The sequence below is a fragment of the Hylobates moloch genome, unplaced genomic scaffold (assembly GCF_009828535.3).
Source record: "Hylobates moloch isolate HMO894 unplaced genomic scaffold, HMol_V3 SCAFFOLD_16, whole genome shotgun sequence".
NCBI lineage: Eukaryota > Metazoa > Chordata > Mammalia > Primates > Hylobatidae > Hylobates > Hylobates moloch.
The window spans coordinates 25053108-25073781 of NW_026652291.1; the positions used below are offsets into that span (position 1 = coordinate 25053108).

General features: G+C 38.3%; 1 protein-coding gene across 9 annotated transcripts in view; it reads left to right on the plus strand.

Moving 5' to 3' along the window:
- Positions 1-20674, plus strand: part of DIO2 (iodothyronine deiodinase 2) — a 168976-nt gene that overhangs the window by 22989 nt on the left and 125313 nt on the right. The window contains exon 4 of one of the 9 annotated variants that reach the window (XM_058429778.1): positions 17268-17321. The exons of the other annotated variants lie outside the window; for them this stretch is intronic. The gene's annotated coding sequence lies outside the window, so the exon portion shown is untranslated. The remainder of the gene's footprint in view (positions 1-17267; positions 17322-20674) is intronic. 9 annotated transcript variants of the gene reach the window in all.

Here is a 20674-nt window from a genome sequence, read left to right on the forward strand (position 1 = left end):
CTAGCTTGCATAGTCAGAAGCAACTGTAGCTCATGAAACAGGAAAGGAAAGATGCATCAGAAATCTCATAGCCCCCTTTCGACATTATAATAGATTCAAATTGTTTATTTTTTAAAACATAACACATTTATTGTATTTTGATGACCAGTAAGTTTATCAATATAATATGCATCACATACATAAACTACATTGAACATAATTAAGAAAGAATTGTGAATATTTGTTATATGTTGGGTTAAATGTTGTGCTTACTGTGAATGTGTTCTCATGCTGTTTCTTGCACACCCCCACAACTGGGGAGTACTTGTTTTGATATTAATTTTCTGCGTTTCGTGTTATGAAAGCTACCTGTATTTTTTTTTAACTTTCCAAGTTTGCAGCCTTATTATTAAATACATTTCTTTGAAGAGTAGTTTTTCTGATCTATCTATGAGATTCATATCTGAACTTCTAAGGGAGACATTTTGCTCAATGCCTCCTCTGCCCCAGAATACTGTGAAATGGTAGAAAAAGGAAGAAAAAGTTTGGACTTGGTGGTTGTGAGCATGCCAAATGCAATTGAGGTCAAGTAGAGTGATGGGTACAAGTGAAGTCTTTGTGATTTGGCAAGAAAATGATTATTAGATGTCCACGGAAAGAACAGTTTTTATAGCTCAATGAGGATAGAAACCAGATTGGAAAGCAGTGATAAGACGCACTTGAAACCCGTCAGACAATAAAAAATGGAAAAATCTGACAGTACCAATTGCTATGAGGCTGTGGGAAAGCCTCATACACTAAGAGTGGGAGCACACTGAGACAACTATTCTGTAGAGGCAGTTGGCACTATATACAACACCTAGTGATGTTGAAAGTGCACATAGCCTGAGGCTCAGATATTCCACTTTTACGTATGTCCGCAAAGAAACATATACTGAAATGCCTATTTAATATTATATTTGGTAGGGAAAATTAGAAGCAGTGTAAATCTCCATGAATAGAAGAAAGAGAAATAATTTGTGCTCTGTTCATATGATGAATAATACTCACCAGGTAAAATGAATGAATGAAAACAATATGCATCAGTATAGATAAATCTCAAATACATAACTAGTACATGAACCAAATTTAAACAAGTTTCAGAATGGAACACGTAGTGTGATATCATTATGTACTTTTAAAAGCACTCAAGCAAACACTATATTTTTTGTTTTCTTTTGTCTTTGTTTTCTTGAGACAGAGTCTCACTCTGTCACCCAGGCTGGAGTGTAGCAACGTGATTTCACTGCAACCTCCATCTCCCAGGTTCAAACAATTCTGTGCCTCAGCCTCCCGAGTAGCTGGAATTACAGGCCTGTACCACAATGCCTGGCTAATTTTTTGTATTTTTAGTAGAGACAGGGTTTTTCCATGTTGGCCAGGCTGGTCTCAATCTCCTGGCCTCAAGTGATGTGCCCACCTTGGCCTCCTGAAACACTGTATTTTTAAAGACATGCACATTTAGTAAAACCACATAGATCCATACATATGTAGTAAAAGTATGAAAAAACTGAATGCAAAGGATTCAAAATAATGTTTCCATGATGGGGTGAAGGGTTGGCAAAGATTTTAGATAAATATGGGGCCGAGGAGAACTACAAAAAATACTTTGATGGCACTTGGAATGTTTTATTTTATTTTTTAAAGTCTGAACGGAATAAAATAAAATAACATTTGTTCCCTTAGGTGATGAGTGACTTGTTACTTGACTCCGTATTTATAAATATTAGATATATTTTATTAAAGCTTGAAAATGAAAGTAAAACCCATTTTTTAATTTGGGGAAGCATAACTATATTTGAAGTTAGAAGGTACTAAGGAAAAGGGAAAATTTTAAGTCTCTTGAGAGATTGGGGATTGATATGGTTTGGCTGTGTCCCCAACCACATCTCATCTTGAATTGTAGTTCCCATAATTCCCACATGATGTAGGAGGCACCCAGTGGGAGGTAGTTGGATCATGGGGCCGGTTACCTCCCTGCTGTTCTTGTGATAGTGAGTGAGTTCTCACAAGATCTGATGGTTTTATAAGGGACTTTTCCCTGCCTTTTGCTCCACACTTCTCTCTCCTGCCATGATATGAAGAATGGTGTGTTTGCTTCCCCTTCCATCATGATTGTAAGTTTCCTGAGGCCTCCCCAGTCATGCTGAGCTGTGAGTCAATTAAACTTCTTTCATTTATAAATTACCCAGTCTCAGGTATGTCTTTATTACCAGTGTGCAAATGGACTAATACAGGGATATAGCATGGGCCTCTGGAAAATGCAGTATCATGGGATCCCAGGCATAGGGAAGGGAGTAGACTTTGAGCTCAATGCCACATCTTATTATATCTTTGTGCGTCTTATGTTACCATCTATCTCATACAACTGTGTCTTATTCGTTCTTATCTTTCTGGTGGCAGTGAAAGGGCCTGGTACCTAATCAGTGTTTGTAGGAAGAAAGATTGGGAAATATGAAAGAAAGAAAGAAAGTCATAACAAGACAGTATAGGACAATGAAGATGAGTTGGAGGGGAGAATAAATAAATCAGAGATGAATTAGAGAAAAGACAAAAGATGATAGCATTAGTTCTGTGTAGCCATGAAGAAAGTACATGTCATTGTTGAGAATGGAAGGGCTTGAAGAGCTAGGATTTATCTTAAAAAAACAAAACAAAACACTTGAACCATGTTCTTTTGGCTTTGGAGACTAACTAGGTCCCGAAAACTTACATCAATAATGTTGTAAGACAACAATGATAATTTGGGGAAAGTAATTGCCAGAGCCACTGACCAGTAAGTAAGAGAGAACTTGTAGTGATATGTTAAGAGAAAGCAGACATGCAGGGAATTTTGTAAAGCTTTGGATAAATTATGGAGTTGGCAAATACTTGTTGATGAATATAGGATTGAACTTGGTTTGACGGCTCTGTAGTAATCACCTTAGTTTGCATTAGTATGATGAATATGCAGCCATACACATTGAACAGCTTACACACATACAGATATAGTGCTGTATCAAGAATGACTAGTATTGCCTTGAACCATGAATCATAGCATGTGGATAATGGCAAAACTACATTAAAATTCCCGCTGAACTATTCCCAGGGCCTGAAATTGGAATCAACCTTAACCAGATTCTTTGGATTTATTTATTTAATACTATCACTGATATCAGAGGACCAAGGGCAGAGCAGTTATTGACTATAGGTCACATATAATTGTGTTACTGTACATGACTAGATTACCAAATAACTCTGAGATAATTTCTCAGCCAAATAAATAACACCAGATAACTCTGAGATAATTTCTGTCTGGTGGAAAATAGAACCTCAGAATTTTATGAGAGTACACAGTATTTCAGTGTCAAACAATTGCAATAGATGGGTAGTCAAATTATATGGGTTTTTCAGGTTTTCTGCATTGTATTTTCTTCATGGACTGGAAGCTTTAAGAGCATCAAGTAAATAAAATTACAGTATATTAGAAAAGGTGAACTTCGATTAATATTTGACAAAATTCAATACTGTGCATTTGGTATTTATTGTATATAACTTTAACCAACTTTTATTATGTTTGTATCAAGATTAGATCTAGAAATATAATCATGTGATGTATTCTGGAAACATATAAAATAGTTTAAATCAGAGATGGGCAACTATGCCCTCCTGGCAATTTTAGCCCACTATCTGTTTTTGTATGAATGTGAGCTAAGAATGGCTCTTACATTTTTATGTGGTTTAAAGAGACCTAAATCAGAGTAATATTTTTTGACAAAAGAAAATTATAAGAAATTTAAATTTTTGTTCTAAGTTAAGTTTTATTGGGACACAGCCATGCTCATTCATGTAGGTATTATCTGTAGCTACTTTCACACTACAAGCAGAGTTGAATAGTTGCAACGAAGACTGTATGGTTCACAAAGCCTAAACTATTTACTCTATGGCCCTTTACAGAAGAAGTTTGCTGACTCCTGATCTAAATATGTTATTTTGTAATTATGTAGTATGTTTCCTTCCAAAGATTGGCATAAACAACTCTTTGGGCCACTCTACAATCTTGGGGTTTGGCTGGTCATCAACTATCACATTAGTAGTCTTCCCAAGGCCACAAGACAGAGAATAGACAATTATACAACAGTCATCTATGTAGGAAATAATGGCAATAATCATTTAGAATTTCCCGAGCACAGAAAGAGGAGCTACTGAAAGCACACTTTGATTAGAGGTCTTTCAGCTCTGGCTGGAGAAGAGATCTCATTTAACCAACTTGGTGAGAATGCTTTACAAATAATATTACTGGTCACAGACAAAGAAAATAGAATCAGTATTTCTTCAGAACCCAGAACAGAAGTTACAAGATGAATAACTGCTTTCTTCTTCTTATTTGGATGCCAACTTGTATAGTTAGTTGATCTTTGTCCTGTGTATTTATCTCTTGTTTTTTAGTGTTTAACAGCTCATTTTTTAAAAAACAAAGGCTCTTACATGAAACTAGCTGCAGAACTCTGTGCACAGAAGTTGTTCATATTTTTGTGCCTGCTATTTAATTGCCTGGTCACTTTGGCTCTGCCATGCATGCTTTTTACCGTAAATTCTACACTAAGTTGGTCTTTGTGTTTTTGTTTCAATAAACTGATGTCGGTCTGTGTCACTGGACGTTGAACATAGGGTGAAATGTCCCCACATCCTATAAAGGATCCATAAACTCATTAAGGACACAAGGGGAAAAAAATCTCCTTGGGATTTGACCCTGTCAGAGTAATTTCTCTGCCTTACTGAGTGAAACTCCAGAAATGGTGTTTTCCTAATAAAACTTATTTTCAATTACTGAATTTTATTGGAAATGTCTAACATTGCTATTGGCTTACTCAGCTCTTTCAAACAGATGTGATTTTGTGTTTTCATAATTATTGGATTCAGAAATACCTACATGAGGTAAAGAATTTTTTTTTTTTTTAATGTCATGGCAGTGGAGTTTTTGCTTCCTTTGATGGAATTAAAGGCTGTTTAGGCGGCCAGGGAAATAGTCAAGCTCAAAAAGGCTGAAAAAGCAAAACAGAAATGGCAATTTCTCTATTGCTTCTGGAGAACATCAAGAGAAGTTTGATACCACTGTGTTTATCTCTGACACACAACCTTAGTCTAATCTTCAATATGGAATTTATATTCATCTAAAAAAGTTTTCCTTTGTAGTTTCCTTCTCTTCTCCTCTCCTTTTCCTTACTCCCCCGTCTTTCTTCTTCCTTTCTTTTCTCTTCCTTTCTTTCCCTTCCTTTTTTTCTCTACTCTTTTCCTCACATGTGCAAAAGGTACACATTGTTTCATTCTTTTTTATTAGATCATCCTTGGTAACATAAATCTAGATTTTAGTTTAATTGTACAACGTATCGTGAGGTTGATTGTCAAATCTAGTATCACCACTTCACCCAAACACACAGACACTAAAACAAACAAACAAACAAACAAACAAATACAAGCACATTTTGGCTGTGGCCAAGTAGAAATCTTTAAAAGAAAACTTTATATACCTTATCTCATTCTGTCTTTCTTTCCTCACCTGTTTCCTTTGATCTTTCTCTGTTCTACTCAGTTTTCACCTAGTCTGTTTCTCCGTTCTGTTTTCATTTTTATTTCTTCCTGGTTTCACCATTCTTTTTGTCATCACAGGGTAATAGTGTATTAATTTGCTATCACTGCATAACATATTACCATAAGCTCACTGGCTTAAAACAACACCCATTCTTTTCTCACAGTTCTGTAGGACAGAAATGTAGTTGGATTTGATTGGATTCTCTGCTTAGGTTTCAGAAGTCTGGGTGCTTACCTGGAGGCTCTGTAGAAGAATCCACTTCCAAACTCGTTCAGGTTGTTGGTAGAATTGAGTGCCTTGAAGTTGTAGGACTGAGGTCCCTGTTTTCTTGCTGGCTGTTGGCTGGGTACATTTCTCAGTTCTTAGAGGCCATTCTTAAGTTCTTGCCTGAGTGGCCCAATACATTCTAGCAATGTCTCCCTGAAAATAATCCCTCTCACACTTTGAATCTCTTTGATTTTCTTTTCAGCTACCAATTGAAGAAAATTCTCAGCTTTATGGGGCTTATGTGGTTAGGTTAGGCCCACTGGGAAAAGGTCTCTACAGTACAGTCAACAGATTGATAACCTTAATTGCAACTGCCAAATTCCTGTTTGCCATGCAACATAATATAATCATAGGACTAACACCAGCAGTGGAGATCATGGGGCTAATTTTAGTATTCTGCCTACCATAAATAATAACACTTTTTTCTTTCCTTCTAGGACAGGTCAGGACATTAGTGATTATGAAAGTTGATCCTGTCTCTTTATATAAAGAAACTCACTGATATCCTTAGTAATAGCTGAATTAGACATTTAGATACATGAAACTGAGACAGAGCTCTGTGAGTCTTACTAAAGTGTTTTCTTGGCTACACCATGGTGAAAGTTGTAAAATTTAGAACTCCAGTTTTTTTTTCCCAACTTTCAACCCCAACACTTATTAAAGATAAGCAGTAATTAAGAGCTGAAAGGTGGGAGGTGTTTGAGAAGAGCTTTTTATTTATTCCCTTATTAAGAGTTGTTATGAGTTTAATTTTGCCTTCTCCAAAAGTTCATATGTTGAAGTCCTAACGCCAGTACCTCAGAATGTGACCTTCTTTGGAAATAGGGTTGTTGCGAATGTAGTTAGTTAAGATAAGGTCATACCAGAGTAGGATAAAACCCTAATCCAACATGACTGGTGTCTTTATAAAAAGAGGAAATGAAGACATAGACACACACACAGGGAGAACTCCATTTGAAGATGAAGGCAGGAATCAGTGTGTTGTTTCTATAAGCTGAGGAAGGCCAAAGATTGCAGACAAACTACCAGAAGCTGGGAAGAGGCAAGAAACAGATTCTTTCTCGTTGGGCTTAGAAGAAATCAACTTTGCTGACACCCTGATCTTGAACTTCTAGCTCCAGAACCGAGACAATAAATTTTTGCCCAGTTTGTGCCACTTTGTTAAAGCATCCCTAGAAAACTAATGTAGGAGTCTATCAAAGTGATGCAAATTTTAAAGCTGTGGCCTATTACCAACAAAAGTGACATACTGAATAGGTGGCATCTGATTTCTAATAGATGATTGCTAAGTAGCCCAGTAAAACATATTACAGAAATTATGACATTTGGATTTGATAAAAATATATTCTATTTTTGCATATTAGGCTCTCATTAAATGGTATGACGTTAAATAATACAAATATAAAAGTCTGCTAACACCTTGATGTAAGCAAGTAGGATTCGTTCTTGCATCCCAGCCCTAGCACAATGCCAGGTTTATAGCAGATACTCAATAATTGGCTATAGAAGGAAAGAATGAAGGAGGAAAGTTGATTAATATAGAGTATCATAGTATCAATCCATACAAAGCTCTATAGAAACAAACAAATTAAACAAAAACCAAAATGTTTTTCATTTAAAAGTAAATGCCCTAAATGATGGGCCTATCTTAGAGCAATCCAAAATTCATCAAGTTACTCATTCAGGAAATATTTATTATGCATCCATGACCTGCTGGATACTGTACTAGGAACTGGAGGCAGAGTGCTGAATGAGAGGGACCCAGAACCTAGTCTTGTGGAGCTTACAGTTGAGTGGATAAGATCTGAAACAAATGCACCATGACAGATATGTATAATATAAATTTGCTTAAATGCTAGGAAGATAACATGGTCTTCCATTCTTATTCTCTGTCTTAGTCAGTTCAAGCTGCCATAACAAAATACTATAGACTGGTTGGTTTAAACAATAGAAGTGAATTTTCTTACAGTTCTGGGGGCTGGAAGCCCTAGATCAGGGTGTTAGCAATGGTTATTCCTAGTGAGGGCTCTTTTCCTGGTTTGCAGAGGGCTGCCTTCTGGCTGTGTCTGTCCTTACATGGCCATTCCTCTGTGCATGTTGTTCAGGGAGAGAGACAGCTCCAATGTTGCTTCCTTGTCTTATGGGACCGCCAGTCCTTAAGATCAGGGCTTCAGCATTTTGACCTCATTTAACCTTTATCACCTTCTTACAGGCTCTGTGAAATCACATTGCGGGTTAAAAGTTCAATATATGAATTTACACAAACATTCAGTCTATGACTCTTTCCTTCAAATTGTTTTCCCAAAGAACAACTGGAGTGATCCTTCTGTAATGCAAGGCAGATCACATGACCCTTAACACAAAAGCTTCCAAGGGTTTCCTGTTTCACTTAGAGTGAAAGCTGAAGGACCTACTATGGTGTCCAAGGCCCTACTCCATCTAACCCTAATCTCACTTTTCCTGCCTCATCTCTTACAATTGTCCTCCAACTCAGTCCACTTTAGTCACTGTAGCTCTTTGCCTTCCTCAAACACTCCAGGCATTCTCTTGCCTCAGGACTTTGCACTAGATTCTCCCTCCACCTGGAATACTGTCTCCCTAGATAGTCATATGGCTGGCTTCTTTCCTCCTTGCCATCTTTTCTCATATGCCACCCTCTCAGTGAGACTTTCCGTGGCCACTCTAAACTAGAATTGTAAATGTTTTTGATACTCAATCTACTTATTTTGCTTATTGTCTACTTCTCTGACTAAAATGTTCACTCTTGCTCACTGTTGTATCCACGGTGCTTAAAATGGTTCTTAGAACATACTTAGTGCACAAAATAAATTTGTTGAATGAATGAACAAATAAATTTAACAGAGTGCTGCGATAGGGAAAAGTGGATGAGATTTAGATTTAAAAAGACATGTTTCATGGGTGCACTAAAATAAAATCTCAGAATTCACCACTATAGAACTCATCCATGTAACCAAAAACCACCTGTACCCCCAAAACTGTTCAAATAATAATAATAAAAAGACATGTTCTAAGGAGGGGCAATAAAGACAATCCTGAAAATCAAGGCACCTTCCATGAGAAAAGTTGGGGTGGGTTGGGGCAGGGATGTGCTTTAGGAGAGGGAGAAGTATACATTCTGATCTGGGAAAGAATTGGGCATAATTCAGAAGGTTAAAGGAAGTGAGTATGATTGGAACATGTAAGGGAAGGGGAAAAAGACTGCAAACGAGGTGGAGAGGTAGATAAGGCTACTTCTTTAAAAAAATTTTTTTTAAATTATACTTCAAGTTCTGGGATACATGTGCAGAACATGCAGGTTTGTTACATAGATATACACGTGCCATGGTGGTTTGCTGCACCCGTCAACCTATCATCTACATTAGGTATTTCTCCTAATGCTATTCCTCCTCCAGCACCACCCCCAAGAGGCCCCAGTGTCTGATGTTCCCCTCCCCATGTCCATGTGTTCTCATTGTTCAACTCCCACTTATGAGTGAGAACATGTGGTGTTTGGTTTTCTCTTTTTGTGTTAGTTTGCTGAGAATGATGGTTTCCAGCTTCATCCACATCCCTGCAAAGGACATGAACTTATCCATTGTTATGGCTGCATAGTATTCCATGGTGTGTATGTGCCACATTTTCTTTATCCAGTCTATCATTGATGGGCATCTGGATTGGTTCCAAGTCTTTGCTATTGTGAACAGTGCTGCAAGTAAACATACGTGTGCATGTGTCTTTATAGTAGCATGATTTATAATCCTTTGGGTGTATACCCAGTAATGGGATTGCTGGGTCAAATGGTATTTCTGGTTCTAGATCCTTGAGGAATTGCTACACTGTCTTCCACCATGGTTGAACTAATTTACACTCCCACCAACAGTGTAAAAGCGTTCCTATTTCTCCACATCCTCTCCAGCTTCTGTTGTTTCCTGACTTTTTAATGATCGCCATTCTAACTGGGATGAGATGGTATCTCATTGTAGTTTTGATTTGCATTTCTCTAATGATCAGTGATGATGAGCTTTTTTCATATGTTTGTTGGCTGCATAAATGTCTTCTTTTGAGAAATGTCTGTTCATATCCTTTGGATAAGACTACTTCTAAAGCATCTTGTGTGCCATGCGAAAGAATTTGCATTTTCTTCCCTTATGTAATGGGAAGTCCACTGAAAATCTTTAAGCAGGGGAGGGATATGATCTGATAGAGTAGTCATAAAAACACCAATGGTCTATGAGGAAAGAAAGAATTGGGCGTGGGCAAGAATGGCAGCTGAGAAACTACTACTAACATCCAGATAAAAGCAGACAGTAACTGGGATGAATGCTGTCCTCTCTTGGGTGACTTTGTCATTATTTACTTGGTCCAGTTTTCTATCTGGTTTTTGTAAAGGTTATACAACTGTAGGAGGGGCAACAGTCTATGGACATTCCTCTTGATCAGCCACCATTCTTTGGGTACAGCATGAGAATAAGAATAGTTGAAGATTAATGACAATTCCAGAGTTTTATGGTATGTATTTTACTGGAAGTTCTGTTCCCAGTATATTTGACAACCCTAATGAGATCTACCTTAACAGGTAGCCCAATGAGGGTGCGGAATATTTTTGAACTGGCACTTCTCAATGATCAGATGGGTCCTACCAGTGCTGCATGTTTCTCTGGAATATGATGATGTAACTAAAGAAGAACCAGTAAGATGCCCATTTTCTTCATCTGCAATTGGAGATGTTCCTCACTTTTAAGGGCCATGGTCTCATCTGATTTAGAAGTGGAGGAGAGGATGAATGAGTCAGCAGCGACAGCCTAGAGATGAAAGGCGCAATGCAAAATTACAGATATTCTAAAGACTACTAAATATCTTTTCACCTGTGAACCTTGAAGCATGTACAACTTCATAACTGGGCATGACTGTTCCAGCTGAGGAGAGAGGTAGCTTACAACAGTAAAGATTGTGGAGATAACAAAGTTGAGTCCTTGGCCTGTTTGCCAAATGTTAATACATATGTAGTAATTGAATCTGTCTATTCCAGGACAGAACTAACATTTTATCTGGAGGCAATACAGTGTAAGATTGCAACTGTTTTTATAATTTCAGTTAGATAAGAGTTACTGAATCTTGCTATTGTACAGGGTCAGAAAATGGATAATAGATATTGCTGCTGAATCTTAACATCTAGAAACAATCAATCCAATAGCAATGAACCAAATTTGGAAGCAGTACAAACCAGCTCATGCACAGATATAGAAATGTGTGTGAGTAAAATTCCTGAGGACAATAGGTGTTTGACAGCACTGAATCGACCTACGGGTACACAGGTGCACAAGCCTGGTCTAGAACAAAAACTGAAAAGAAGATCTTATATTCCTCGTGTTGCTTACTATCCTCAATAATTGCTGCCTTTTCTTTCATTGACTATTAAGCTCAGTTTCATTTTTAAGTAAAGTCTATCATGAGAAAGGAATTGCCAAAGATTTGCAAGTTTAGCTGGTGGCTTTAGGAAGCTCTGGCAGTGCCCCACAATTGCCCAGAAGCTATTTGTAGGCCTTCCCCACTGGCAAAAAATTCAGAAAATGGGTTGAGTAGGCTGTCCACAGCATCTTACTAGAAACAGAGATCGTGGCTGAGATCTTGAGAGGCCACGTTTCATTTGGGACTTTAAGCTTGAGAACATGGTCAATTTTTGCCCCACATTCTCAGCTTGGTTTGTTGGCATATTTGTGATTTAAGCAGAATTTGCTTGTAGGACACTGTCTCTGCCAGCAGATCTCACACTGTGTGTGTAGATCCTCCCAAAGTATACAGCCATGTTTTCACCAATGTGTAAAGTGTATTTAGCTACAATGTAATATACAAATACTGCTATGATAAAGTCCATAATAGGCAGGTGGAGCTGGTATATCTTGTGGTGCATATGACATAGTGGTTAAGAACTCTGGAGTCCACCTGTCTGGGTTCAAATATCTGATTCAGCTTTTACTATCTCTGTGACTTTAACCAAGTTGTTTGAATCCATGTGCCTCTGTTTCCTCATCTTCAGTTTCCTCATTATGATGGTAATGGTAGGTAGTACGTACATCATAGGGTTGTAAGGATGAAATAAATTGATTCATGTAAAAGTGCTTAGAAATGTGCTGAGTACATAGGAAGGTCTCAATAAATATTAGCTTTTATGATGTAGCATGGGGTACGACATGATCAGAATGAGGTCAGAGGCCCAGTGTAACATTATGTCAGCTTGTAGGAAATGTTTGCTGGAATCAGGACAACTCTGCTCTGTAGGAATTTAAGAGCGCATATACACAGTTTTGCTTCATCAGCAACAAGGGGCTGAAAGGTGACCAGTGCATGATGTTGGCATTGTGAAAAACAGCTCTTCTCGAGCAGTGATTGCTTTAGAAATTACTGCTGCTTTAGTGCTGTTTTGAGACTTCTGCTGTAATCAAATATCTCACCAAATGTAGTGAGTTTTTGACATTGTGCTAAAAACAAAAGTTGTGGTCAATTGTTTAATGCCTTCTTTAAGCACTCCCTCCCTGACTCTTCATATGACCAAACACTCAGACTCTCCTGATGAACCCTTGCTAATTCCTAGTTGATTGACTGATTCATTTATTCCACAAAATTTTTGAGTGTATAATAATATTGAGTTTTTATAAAGTGTGTACTGTGTATCAAGTACTGTGAAAGACACTTTAAAGCATATCTTAATCCTCAGAAGGAAATTTGCAGGAAGAAATTATTATGCCCATTTTACAGATTAGGCTTAATGAGGTATGATATCTCATCCAAAGTCACATAGCTTGTGAAGGGCAGAATTTGAACTCAAGCCAAGGACTTAAGCCAAAGCACTGTGTTATACTGCCTTCCATGTTAGCAGGCCCTATGCTAGCTCTGGTGAAAGAAAAGTAAATGAGATAAAGAGCCCAATTTTAAGGAGATCAGTTTAGGTCAAGGACTAGCTGTGTATACAAAGAATGAGAACACAGTAGGGTAAGTATGTATGTACAGATTGGTAAAGGTATGGCAAACCCGGAGTGACTAACTGCTTTTATTCCTCTAGAGCTTTGATTCACATCTTTCCTTCCTCCTTTTTCCTCTCTCTTTATCAAAATTTGCCCGTTTCATGTTCCATTTGGTCAGGGCTCTGATTTCAGATAGGGAATTGATAAATAATTGGGTGTAGGTTACAGTTTCCTAGAGTCCCATATCCCAATAATCTTCAGAGTGCCTCAAGAGGTGTCATCTTATCTGAAGACTGACTTAAGTAGTTATCTCAGGTACAACAGAAGAGCTGTGAGGTTTATGATGGGATAGTCTTGAAGCATTCATTACATCAAACCATGTGGCCTGTTCCTTATGTGGCAACAATGCATATGCCCCTTTATTTATGCAAAAGACGAGCTGTTCTCAACTCCATCCCACAGCCCCAAGCAAAACTTTCCTACCTCTACTTCTCTGCTGCCTGAGTTCACCTTAGAAGGAAAGGAGGACAAAAAGCCTCAATATTTCACAAAAATGGACAATTTGCCTTTGGAATCAAATCTGGCAATGTGACCAGGCAATCTTTTGGAAAAAAAAAAAAAAGTTTTTGGTATTTCCTGCTTCTTTGCAGATAATGAATTCAGAAAAGGATGACCTCCCCCTACCAAGCTTTAAAAAAATGTTTACCTACCCTTGTGTTTTCCAATCCAAACTGGTATGAAAACATTCAGGAGGTCAACATTTGAAAATGGTTTTTGAAAAAGAAAACCACCCACACTCAAAAAACTGTTTTCCTTCCTAGTAAATGTAATTTTAAATTTCAAAGGCAGGATTTAGGTCAGTGGTTTGGGTCATTTTTTATTTTACCCAAACTGGGCCACCCTTCCCTTATTGTGCAATCCAGAGGAATCAGAAAGATGTCAGGTAATAAAAATCCAGCAAGGAAAAAAAGTTGGAACACACTCTGTCCAAAGTTGCATGCCCTTAAGTTCTGCTGACTTCAGCAGGATTTGTACATTAATAGTGAAGGGCAGAATCTGGTCTACCAATTTTATTATCATTGAAGAAGAGGAGATTTTTCTGACTGTTAAACGGAAAAATATAATTTATGATTCAGACTTAGGCTGACGGGTTGAACAAGAGATGGAAGCTTACCAGCTTGTGGCTTTAAATATAATGATATGCAAGTGAGGAGAGACCAGGAGCACCCACACATGACTGAGAGGAATTCTGGTCCAGAATGACCTTTCAGTTCCTGGAGCATCCAAGGCATATGGATGTATTATCCTACAGGATCTGCAAGTGAAGTTTATTACAACATGGAAGAAAGATGAGGTTTGGTGGGCTGACTGATGAGTGACCTTTTCAGCCTGTCAATCTGTTATCATCATAAATCATTTCAGTGCAAGGCAAGAAGACTCCTTTTCACCTCATACATGAAGATTTAGCTTTTTAGTGCTGACACTTGACCTGGACTAATCACCTTTTTTTTTTCCTTTTTGAGATAGAATTGACCTAGACTAATCACTTTTTTTTTTTCTGGGATGGAGTTTCGCTCTGTTGCTCAGGCTGGAGTGCAATGATGTGATCTCGGCTCATTGCAACCTCTACCTTCTGGGTGCAAGTGATTCTCTTGCCTCAGCCTCCTGAGTAGCTGGGATTATAGGTGCCCACCACCACACCAGGCTAATATTTGTATTTTTAGTGGAGACGGGGTTTCACCATATTTGCCAGGCTGGTCTCGAACTCCTGACCTCAGGCAATCCGCCCTCCTCGGCCTCCCAAAGTGCTGGGATTGCAGGCATGAGCCACCATGCCCAGCCAACTAATCACCTTTAATCGATGATGAAAATATAGTTGGGGTGTGAAAATGATGTTCCTCTGAAAACCCTTTGTCATTTTCTTTCTTTACTACCCCCAACCTGCTGTACTCATAAATGAATTTAAACTCATAAACAACCCAAGAATAGACTTCAGTTTGAGGAGGAAAATAATGAATTTAAGAGACTTATGAGACATGAATTTGAGGCACTTCCCACTGCCTACATTTACTTGATCTTTTGATTTCATATGAATCTATGCTCTGGTCCTTTGGCTGAGAGATGATTACACTTTAGAGATGACCAAAGCAATTCCAATCAGTTGATCTGTGTATTTTTAGTGTTTATGTTGCTAGTAACATACATACTACCTAACAAGTTGAACTTTCAGGAATCTGTTTCTGTGAATCATGCCAACTTTATCTCTATGTAACTCCTTTTCTGTGGAGGAGCTCTGATATGGTTTGGCTGTGTCCCCACCCAAATCTCAACTTGAATTGTATATTCCAGAATTCCCACGTGTTGTGGGAGGGACCCAGGGGGAGGTAATTGAATCATGGGGCTGGTCTTTCCTGTGCTATTCTCCTGACAATGAATAAGTCTCACAAAATCTGATGGGTTTGTCAGGGGTTTATGTTTTTGCTTCTTTCTCATTTTCTTTTGCCACGGCCATTTGAGAAGTTCCTTTCTCCTCCCGCCATGATTTTAGGTCCTCCCCAGCGATGTGGAAATGTAAGTCCAATTAAACATCTTTTTGTTCCCAGTCTTGGGTATATCTTTATCAGCAGCGTGAAAACGGATTAATACAGTAAATTGGTACCAGTAGAGTGGGGAGTTGCTGAAAAGATACCTGAAAATGTGGAAGCGACTTCGGAACTGGGTAACAGGCAGAGGTTGAAATGGTTTGGAGGGCTCAGAAGAAGACAGGAAAATGTGGGGAAATTTGGAACTTCCTAGACACTTGTTGAACAGCTTTGACAAAAATGCTGATAGTGATATGAACAATTAGGTCCAGGCTGAGGTGGTCTCAGACGGAGATGAGGAACTTGCTGGGAACTGGAGCAAAGGTGACAGTTGTTATGTTTTGCAAAGAGACTTGTGACATTTTCCCCTTGCCCTAGAGACTTGTGGAGCTTTGAACTTGAGAGACATGATTTAGGGTATCTGGCAGAATAAATTTCTAAGCAGGAAAGCATTCAAAAGGTGACTTGGGTGCTGTTAAAAACATTCTATTTTAAAAGGGAAACAGAGCATAAAAGTTCAGAAAATTTGCAGCCTGACAATGCAGTAGAAAAGAAAAACCAATTTTTTTTTTTAGGAGAAATTCAAGCAGATGCAGAAATTTGCATAAGTAGCAAGGAGCCTAATGTTAATCCCCAAGACCATGGGGAAAATGCCTCTAGGCCATGTCAGAGACCTTCGTGGCAGCCCCTTTCATCACAGGCCCAGAAGCCCAGGAGGAAAAAGTGGTTTCGTGGGCCAGGCCCAGCGTCCCCATGCTGTGTAGCAGCCTAGGGACTTGGTGCCCCGTGTCCCAGCCACTCCAGCCATGGCTAAAAGGGGCCAACATACAGCTCAGGCTGTGGCTTCAGAGGGTGGAAACCCCTAGCCTTGGCAGCTTCCACGTGGTGTTTAGCCTGTGGGTGCACAGAAGTCAAGAATTGAGGTTTGGGGACCTCTGCCTAGATTTCGGAAGATGTGTTGAAACGCCTGGATGCCCAGGCAAAAGTTTGTTGCAGAGGCAGAGCCCTCATGGAGAACCTCTGCTAGGGCAGTGTAGAAAGGAAATGTGGGGTCAGAGCCCCCACACAGAGTCCCTACTGGGGCAGTGTCTGGTGGATCTGTGAGAAGAGGGCCACCGTCCTCCAGATCCCAGAATGGTACATCCATTGACAGCTTGCACTGTGCACCTGGAGAAGCCGCAGATACTCAATGCCAGCCCGTGAAAGCAGCCAGGAAGGAGGCTGTACCCTGCAAAGCCACAGGGGTGGAGCTGCCCAAGACCATGGGAACCCATCCCTTGCATCACCCAGATGTGAGACCTGGCGTCAAAGGAGATCATTTTGGAGCTTTAAGGTTTGACTGCCCTGATGGATTTCGGACTTGCATGTGGCTGGTAGCCCCTTTGTTTTGGCCAAATTTCCTCCAGGTGTAATGGCCATATTTACCCAATGCCTGTACTCCCGTTATATCTAGGAAGTAACTAACTTGATTTTGATTTTACAGGCTCATAGGTGGACAGGACTTGCCTTGTCTCAGATAAGACTTTGGACTGTGGACTTTTGAGTTAATGCTGAGATGAGTTAAGACTTTGGGAGACTTTTGGGAAGGCATGATTGGTTTTGAAATGTGAAGACCTGAGATTTGGAGGGGCCAGGGGTGGAATGATATTGTTTGGCTGTGTCCCCACCCAAATCTCAAATTGAATAGTATCTCCCAGGATTCCCATGAGTTGTGGGAGGGACCCAGGGGAAGGTAATTAAATCATGGGGGCTGGTCTTTCCTGTGCTATTCTCGTTGTAGTGAATAAGTTTCACAAGATCTGATGGGTTTATCAGGGATTTCCACTTTTGCTTCTTTCTCATTTTCTTTTGCTGCTGCAATGTAAGAAGTGCCTTTTGCATCCCACCATGATTCTGAGTTGTCCCCAGCGACGTGGAACTGTAAGTCCAATTAAACCTCTTTTTCTTCCCAGTCTTGGGTATGTCTTTATCAGCAGTGTGAAAACTTGTATGTTTATTCAACAAACATAACCCATAATAGACATTCAATTAATGTTTTCTGAATAGAAGAATGGCTTCTTATTTATAGAAGATGTTATCTTTGAGCTGGATTTTAAAGGATGAGTGATATAAAATAAATGTTTGAGGGGAGGGGAGAAAGAGCAAAGGCAGAGAGATAAGAAAGTATAAGGCATATGTGTAGCATGGGTCCCATGCCTGGTACTGGGAAGATAATCAACCAATACATGCTAAATGAATGAATAGTAGTGTTAAGTACTGAACAAAAAGAAAAATGGATAAGTTATAGCCCCTTCATGGAGCTTAAAGTCTAAAAAAGGAATTGGAGCTGTACACAACTAATGATAAATCAAATTTACTCATATTCAAGTATTTCCTGAGTGCCTACAGTACTAGTCAGGGTTGTCCAGAGAAAGATAACAAATGAGATTGTGGTCTCTCTCTCTCTTTGTACAGATCTCTTTATAGGATCTCTCTCCCTCTCTTTATGTATATATGGAGAGTGGGATTGTGGGGCTGGCAAGTTTGAAATCCACAGGGCAGGCTGATGACCGAAGGAAGAGTTGCTGGTGCAGCTAGGATCTAAGAGCAGTCCGAAGGCAGAATTCACTCTTCTTTAGGGGACCTTAGTCTTTTTCTCTTACAGCCTTCACCTGATTGAATGAGGCCCACTCACATTACGGAGGGTCATCTGCTTTACTAAAAATACATTGATTTAACAAATGTTAATCTCATCTAAAAATACCTTCATAGCAACATCTAGACTGATGTTTGACCAAATATCTGGTTACTATGGCCTAGCCTAGGTGACACATAAAATCAGCCAGCACATCTACTAAGTGGTGGGCCTTGCTCTGGATACTAGAGATAGAGCAATGAACAAGATAGATTAAAATCCCTGAGATTAAGAAGTTTATGAAAACTATATAACTTACATCATGTCATATGGCAAATATTGTGGAGAAAAATAAGATTAAAAAGGGAGGAAGGAAAGTATAATTTTTAAAACTGGTCAGGGAAGGCCTCATTGAGAAGTTCCCATTTGAGTCAGGACCTGAAAGTAATGAGAAAGTGAACAACACAGATATCTGGGGAAGGAGTAATCCATGAGAGGGTAAAGCAAATGTAAGCTTTAGGCAAGAGAGTGCCTTCTGTATTTGAGAACCAGCTTTTGATAAGTGCTGTAAAATACATAAAACATAATATAAACAAAAATGTAACATAGGTAAAGCTCACCATTGGATTATTGTGGAGGAAAAGATTATTTCCAACTGGGACATTTTTGGAATAGACCTCAATGCCCATTACATAGTAGATATTTAATTGATATTTACTGAATAAATTAATGGCATGCTGTATTTGGGCTGGATTTGGATGGGTAGGTGGAATTAAGTGAATACAGAGGAAAAAGCGAGAAAATAAGTAAAGAGTATTTGGTATTTTTGTGTCATGGACACTGATCCAGAATGGCTGAGTCATGAAGGCTTTGGTGGAATAGAGATGAGGGGTATAAGGAAGATAAGGCTTAAGAAGGAAGCTGAAGCCAGACCATAAAAGTCTTTGCATCTAGACCATGGAGTTTGAATGTCACTTCATAGCCATTTTTGAACCATCAAATTTTTAAAGGAGAGGAAAAGTGAAGTCATGTTAGTAATTTAGGAAAGTATTCACCAAAGGAAATTCCTTTAAACACTTATTCGGAGGGTATTGGTAGATATTTTATGGAAAAAACTAACTTAATTTCAAATAAATTTGGGACATGCTAGGTTAAACAGAGTTACACAGGACTTTTACTGCAGTAATCTAAATAGACTTTAATATGTCAATATGTATTGTTAGGCTGAAAAAGATGGATCTAATCTGCTATGTTTCCCAAATATTTTTGGCCACAGAAAAAAATTTTTGATAGTATATCTTCATTATACACAATTGATTGGAAACCCTGATTTGGGAGGATAATAATTGTTGAGGGAGTATACTGGATTGAAGGAGTGAATGAAAGAGGAAAGCTATTTGGAAAGCTGATAGAACAACCATTGTAGGAGATAAGATAAACTGGGAATGTAGCAGGATTATGGACTAAAGAATTTCAGAGGGAGAATCACATGAATTAGTCAGTGTTTAGTGGATAGGATTGGGAGGTTATGAAACTAAAATAGTAGAAAAGTTTAATGCATTGGAAATGGGAAGATGGTGGTATCTTCTGAGATAGCAACCTCAAAACAGACTTAAGTTTGAGGAGGAAAAGAATGAATTTGAGAGACTTATAAGAAACCAATTTTATTTAATTTTTAAATATTTGGAGATTTTACAAATATCTCTCTGTTATTGATACGGTTCAATTTCAGATGGTTAAAAACTATATTTTGTATGATTTCAATTCTTTTAAATTTTTTGAGATTTGTCTTAAGGCCCAAAGTATAGTTTATCAAGGTGATTGTTTCATGTGACTAGAAAATAATGTCTATTCTGTTGTTGGATGGAGGATCCTATAAATGTCAATCAATTTGATCAAGTTGGTTGATAGTATCATTCAAGTCTTCTTATTTTTACTGATTTCTGTTTACTTGTTCTATCAGTAACTATAAGAAGAGCATAACAATATCCAAGTAAAATTGTGTATTTGCCTTGTTCTTTTTGTACTTTCAGTTCTGTTTTATGTATTTTGAAACTCTGCTGTTGGGTGCAATCACTTTCTAATTGTTATGTCATTACAAAATGTCCCTATATTTGCCTTAATATGCCTTGTGCCAAAGTATATTTTGCCTGATATTATTTATAGCCACTCCGACTTTCTTTTGATTAATGTCTTTATGGTATAATCTTTCCTAACCTTTTATTATTTATCTATCTATGTCTTTCCAGGTAAAGTGGAGTCTTATAGATAAAATATAACTTGACTTGCTGCTTAAAAAAATTAACAATCTTTGCCTTTTAATTTAGGTTTAGATCATTTAATGTAATTACTGACATGTTTGCATTTAAGTCTACTATACTTCGAGTTATTTTCCAGTTGCCCCTCTAGTCCTTAGTTTCCCCTTTCTTCTTTTTCTGCCTTGTTTTTATTCAATATTATCTCCCCATCGGCCTTATTACTTATACTTCTTTCAATTCTTTTCAAGATTGCTCTGGAGTTTAAAATATAAACCTGATAAGAATAAACTTTAATTTATAATGGTCCACATAGAAACGATATTACAGTATTTCACACATAGTGTAAAATCTTTAAAGGATATACCTCATTTTCTCTCCCATAATTTATGATATTGTTTTCA